This window comes from Thalassophryne amazonica, chromosome 22 (genome assembly GCF_902500255.1).
Source record: "Thalassophryne amazonica chromosome 22, fThaAma1.1, whole genome shotgun sequence".
NCBI classification, from domain to species: domain Eukaryota; kingdom Metazoa; phylum Chordata; class Actinopteri; order Batrachoidiformes; family Batrachoididae; genus Thalassophryne; species Thalassophryne amazonica.
The window spans coordinates 33634781-33641480 of record NC_047124.1 but is presented as its reverse complement, the minus strand read 5'-3'; the positions used below and the strand labels follow the sequence as shown (position 1 = coordinate 33641480).

Below are 6700 nucleotides of genomic sequence, written 5' to 3'. Positions count from 1 at the left end.
ATCTGTCTGACCTCATGTTCCTCGTTGACCTCTGAAGCCCCGCCCTCTGTGATGTAGAGCTCTGTGTAGATCTCCTTCAGAAGAGTCGTCTTTCCTGCTTTAGAGATCCCCTCAAACACACGCTCAAACTTCTGCTTCATCTTAGATTTGAATTTATGACGACAAACTTTAGCACGAGTTCCTGAAAGAACAAACAGCACAGATCAGTTATTGAATGATGACATCACTTCCTGTTTTCCTGATAGAATTCACACATGAATATATTTCAAATGGACAAACATCACGTGTTATTTAGTGTCTGTGTTAAATGTGGACAGAAGTCCTCTTACTGCTCAGCAGACAGTCAGCCAGCTCATCATAATTCATTGACCTCATGAAGGTCACTGTGAGGTTCAGGAAAACCAGTCTGCTGCTCCTCTGCTCCTCATCCTCACTCTGACTCTCCAAGTATTCTGTATCATTTGTCAGGAGAACCTTCTGGATGCTCTTCAGCTCATTTTTAACAAACATCAACATGTTCTGCTCGACATTCTGCAACAGAATATATATGGACGTAGAAACTCTTCACTTTTTTCCAAGTGTGTATTTTGTCTCCACATTATACTATTTTTTTTAGTGTTTGAGATTCTCTGGATTTTGTTCATAAAATCCAGTTCAGTTAAAAACACTGAAAAGTTAAATCCTTTAAATCATTTTTTCTGAAAGGTCGAGATCAGAATTTGAATACAGCACAAATAATTCAAATCATCACTTTCAACAACAGTAAACCCATGAATGATGCTCTCATGAATATAAATGAGAGAATAAACATCATCAAAGTGTTTATTTCTGCAGCATGAAGACATTATGAACAAACTGTCCAATGATAATATTTGATTGAAGTCAACAGACCAGAAACATGTGGTTCAGGTGTGTTTGATGCTGTTGAGCAGATGGAACCCTGAGAACCTCTGAGCTCTGCTGCTTCACTCTGTGGATCAATCAGAAACAGTTTACTCACATTATGTCTGAACACAAAAAGCTTCAAGATCACATCAATCTGCATCATTATTCTGAACACTCAAAGTGGTTTTCATGGTCGTCTTCTTGATCCTGCTGATCCCAGGTGTTCAGATTAGAGGTTAATATGAGGACTCGAGTCCTCACTCCTCATGCCTCATGCATTAAACACGAATGTCCCTTCATGGATTTCGACATGATGCCTCTTAACCGGGTAAAATATTGATGAAGTGCCCGGATGTTACTGCTTTTGCAATGTGGATACACAAGTGAACACACACGGAAAAAAGCTTGCAACATACATGTTAAAATATCATTATGACCTGATATCCCGCCAGTAAAATAATTTTACATTAAATTATGTAATTAAAGTATTAAACTTACTCTGACACACAGTTCCGTTCCGCGTCCCGACAATATTGTGCTATAAATACAGCATGCACACGCAAATTTGAACTTTTAAAATTGAAAAGACACTTATCACTTCTATTTTCATGTAAAGACAAAACTTAAGTGCGTTTCCTTCAGTGGGGTAGATTAACTCCGCGTGTGGATGTTCTGTCGAGTTGAGTGGTTGAATTGTGCGTCCCAACAATACTGCACTGAAAATATAGCGTGCACATGCAAATTTTAAGTTTTAAAAGTTGAAAAGACACATATTGCTCTTGTATTTTCATTCCTCGGTTGCTTGGTCGGGGAGTTCAGCACGATAAAGAGAGGCAACGTCAACCTGACGGGGAAGTGTGGACGGGGGAGGTGTGAAAGTCTGGGTAGAGACAACTGTGCATGGGTGCACATGCACAGTTGCATGGAGGGCTGGCTTCTTGATAGGAATGACATCTTGTTGGGACACAGACAGAAACTGAACAGGATGTAAATGGAGAACAAAAGTGATTTATTTGACCAAAACACAGAAGTCCAGTCCAAACAAACAGAGGGAGTTCAAAGGCAACAACAGGAGTTAACATGTAACACAAACCAAAAAACAGGTAACGAACAACTGGGATAAAAGCATCGATTTCTATTTAATCCACTAGATAGCAGATGCAGCCTGTGAGCTGTTGCCAGCAGCTGCCATCTTGTTTAGAGTTATTCTACATCATCAGTTATTAGATTAACTATCACTCATCCAAGCAGAATCACTGGTAACTCAACAACCCTTATTGACAATATTCTATCTAATGCTATATCTGGTAATCTCACAGCAGGAATTTTGGTAAGTGATCTTAGTGATCATTTGCCAGTTTTCACTGTGTTTGCATCACAGGGTCATAGTAGCAGTAATCACCAAAGTGAACTAAAAACTTTGAGGAGAACACTAACACCTGTAATCATTGATAATTTTAGGGAGGAATTATTGCGCCAGAACTGGGACAAGGTGTATGTTGATGAATCTTATAATGCTTTTATTTAAATTGTCTCCAGGTTATGACAAACATTGTCTTCTTGTTAACAAAAGGCACAGAAATCGATATTGTCATAAACCATGGATAACTAAGGGACTTCAGAATGCATGTAAAAAGAAGAACTTGTTGTATAAACAATTTATAAAATTAAGAACAAAGGAAGCTGAAACTAAATATAAAATATATAAGAATAAATTAATTATTATGAGATTTTCTAAGAAAAGATATTATAGTGAGTTACTGGTTATAAATAGAAACAACATCAAAAACATGGAATATTATAAATGAAATAATAAATAAGAGTAAAAATGTTAGAGATTATCCTTCATTTTTTCATTTAAATAGTAACAATATGATCAATGACAAGTCTATTGCTAACCATTTTAATGAATATGTTGTTAATGTTGGGAAAAATCTTGCTTGTAGTATTGACTCATCAAATAACAACTTCTGGGTCAATAATACATCATTTAATAAATCTATGTCAATGTTTATTGGTGGCACTGATGAGAGAGAAATAATTGATTTGGTGCATGGTTCCAAAAGTAAGACTGATTTTAACAATTTGAATATGGCTTTATTGAAAAAAATTGATTGTATAGTAAAACCTTTCAATTACATTTATAATTTGTCACTGAGCATTGGTACATTTCCCTCTCAAATGAAAATAGCCAAAGTAATACCTCTGTTTAAATCCGGCGATAAACACACCTTTTCTAATTATAGACCTATTTCACTTTTGCCACAATTTTCCAAAATTTTAGAAAAAAATTTTGCTAAGAGACTGCAGGACTATTTATCAAAATACGACATACTCTGCGAAGAACAATACGGATTCAGAAAGTCTCGGACTACACCACTTGCTGTGATGGATTTGGTGGAAAATATAGCAACTGCAATTGATAAACAATACACAGTAAGCATTTCTTTGATTTAAAGAAAGCATTTGACAGTTAATCATGGAATACTATTATCTAAATTGCAGCAATACGGAATCAGAGGTCTTGCATATGATTGGATAAATAGTTATTTACATGGTGGATTTCAATATGTTCACTTTAACAATATCGATTCTGAACTCCGGGAAATTACGTGTGGTGTGCCGCAGGGATCAGTATTGGGTCCATTGTTATTTTTACTGTATATTAATGATATAAGCTGGGTGTCGAGATCACTGAGGTGTGTCCTCTTTGCTGATGACACAACTGTGTTTTGCAGTGGTAATAATGTCGAACAGCTTCTGGACATGGTGGAGAACGAATTGGGAAAGTTCAAGGCTTGGTTTGACGCTAATAAATTGTCAGTCCACCTTGGGAAAACTAAATGTATTATATTTGGAAATAAACAATTACCTAAATTTAAAAATTTGACTATAAACTATACGGAAATAGAGGTAGTAACAGAGAATAAATTCCTTGGTATTATAATTGACAATAAACTAAGCTGGAAAGCACATATAAACTATATCAAATCAAAAATGTCCAAATCTATCGCCATCTTGTATAAAGCCAAAGACATACTATCACGGGAAGGGTTACTTACTTTATACCATTCTTTAATAGCACCATACATGACATATTGCATTGAGTCGTGGGGAAATACTTACAAATCAAACACTAATCAAATATTCCTTCTACAAAAACGAGCCATACGTATCATCTGCAATAAACACTATCGTGAACCAACTCATTCCCTATTCATTTCTTTGAACGTAATAAAATTTTGAGATATGGTGGAGTACATTACACTACAGATTTTGTTTAAAGCAAAAAACCAAGCCTTGCCCAGAGGCTGTTCGAAATGAGGGATTCTGAGTATAGTTTACGTGGCTGTGTATTATTCAACAAACCATTAATTCGCACTAATGTAAAAGGTTTTTGTGTATCCGTGACGGGGGTGAAGATGTGGAATGAGTCTCCTTTTGAGTCTCTCCTAAACGTGTGGTACTCTGGCATGTTTTAAGTGACTCTGCAAGAAAGTAATTGTTTCAAAATATTGTAGTGAGATCGTTGTGAAGTGACTGTGTCTAGTATGTAGTGTTTGCTTGTGTGTAGGTATGTATGCTTAGGTATATGTGGGTATGTCCTGTAACATGACTGGGAGGTGTATGTGATGGTATATGTATTGTACAAGTATATGTGTGTGTGTGTATATATATATATATATGCAAACGTGTGTGTGTATATGTGTATATATATGTGTGTGTCTGGGTGTATCAATGAATCTAACTAGTAGTGAGTGTATTTATTGAATTTGTGGAATAAGGGATGGGTCTTGATAAGTTATGCTTCTACCCACCCCCTTTCGGTCACATGGGTTTTGATTTTGGTCAGTTCTGGAATGTTGTATTTTGTTTTCTGTTTAGCTGTATTGTTTTGTTTTGTGTTTGTAAATATTGTATTTCTTTTTTTTTTTAATTCAACCATGTGTGTCGAAATAAATAAAATTCAATTAAATAGAAATATGATGATGCACTGACTTAAACCTGGGTTAAACTGATCTGAAAATGCTTTTTTTGGTCAGCATTCGGGTGCAGCAACAAGCTGACAAATGATTGTCAGCTGGTTAACTAAATGTTAAATAGGTCATTTCCAGTGTTGCCACAGTTACTTTGAAAAAGTAATCCAATTACTGATTACTGATTACTCCTTGAAAAAGTAACTTAGTTACTTTACTGATTACTCAATTGTAAAAGTAACTAAGTTAGATTACTAGTTACTTTTTTAGTTACTTTCCCCAGCTGCCGACAACAACCCACGTCAACATGACAATGATACCTGTTTTGCCAAAACTCACTTTATAGTCACCCTTTCTTGACTTCAATGAAAACAAATACTTGTTTTATAAAAAGTAAAATAAAGACCTCTTTCTTGACCTCATATTTAACTGTTGACAGCACTGTAACAGTAAAACTTGCAATTTCGAACCTACATTGTTTATAAATGTAACTATTAAATTCTAACATTTTTCTAACATTTAAATTCTCTAAACATTTTACTTGTCGAAATTATTATTATTTTAAGCAGTATTAGTAGTTGTAGTAAAAAACGGCTTCAAAACTGGACCTTTAATCTAGGGGTGTTGTGAGGGGGGCACATCCCTCCCCCACGCCCCCATTCCATCTGGATTCGCCCCTGCTTTGGCGTTTGAGCACAAAGAATGGATAACATTTATTTATGCAGAAAACAGGACCAGATTTACAGGTAAGGAAGTTTTATTGTGTTTTCACATCATGTGGTCCTCAGAAAGAGAGTTTAGGTGCATTTGAGTGGAAAACAGTGTTAGTTGTTGACACGTCGCGGAGGATCAGCTGTTTTTAACGACCAGATACAGAGCGGCTCAGCTCAGAATTCTAAATAAAGGAGGAAAAAAAGTGTAAAAATGTCTTTGTAAAGCTCAGTGCAGGTGTGCTGATCACCGCCCTTTAAGAGGTGAGGACGAGTCGAGCAGCTGCAAAAAAACGCGGATGAAAAGCTCACAGCTCGCTGAAAGGGGGCAGTTCAGTCGAACCCCAACCTCCTGCCCACGGCATCACTGGCATCACTGGTCATTTCTCATTCTATCCTCCTTCATAGACTGGCAGCTCTTGGTTTATCATGCACTCCTTTAGACTGGTTTTCATCTTATCTCTCTGGCCGCACTCAGTATATTCAGTTAAAAACATTCACATCACAGCCATCTCCCCTCTCCTCTGGTGTTCCCCAAGGCTCTGTTCTTGGTCCCATCCTTTTCATTATTTATCTTCTCCCCATCGGTAATATATTTTGGAAACATAATACTCTATTTCATCCACGGTACTTTGTCATTTCAAACCCACATCAATAACATCACCTGGTATGCATATTTCCATCTTCAAAATATTAATCGTCTACACCCGTCACTCACTTCTGTCAGCACTGCCATCCTGGTTCACTCTTTGGTCATCTCCCACCTGGACTATTGCAACTCTCCTCTTTGGTCTCCCCCAAAGCTTCTTCATAAATTCCAGCTGGTTCAGAATGCAGCAGCTCATATAATCACAGGAACACGATTTATTCACCACATCACCCCCGTTCTTCAAAACTTCACTGGCTCCAGTTACTCAACACACTGACTATAAAATCATCCTTCTAACCTTCAAGTCCCTCCACAACCTCGCAGCGCCGTACCTCATCGATCTTCACACGCGCACACACACACACACACACACACACACACACACACACACAGCCGTACCCTCAGATCATCATCTTTTCTCAGCCTCACCATTCCTCCTGCCCGCTTGATCACCATGAGATTTAGAGCTTTCAGTCACT

The 6700-nt window shown here is 37.2% G+C and overlaps 1 protein-coding gene across 1 annotated transcript in view; it reads right to left on the bottom strand.

Annotated features, from left to right (window-relative positions):
• The window catches only part of LOC117503795 (NLR family CARD domain-containing protein 3-like), a 554615-nt gene that overhangs the window by 520655 nt on the left and 27260 nt on the right, over positions 1–6700 (bottom strand). The gene's annotated exons all lie outside the window — the stretch shown is intronic.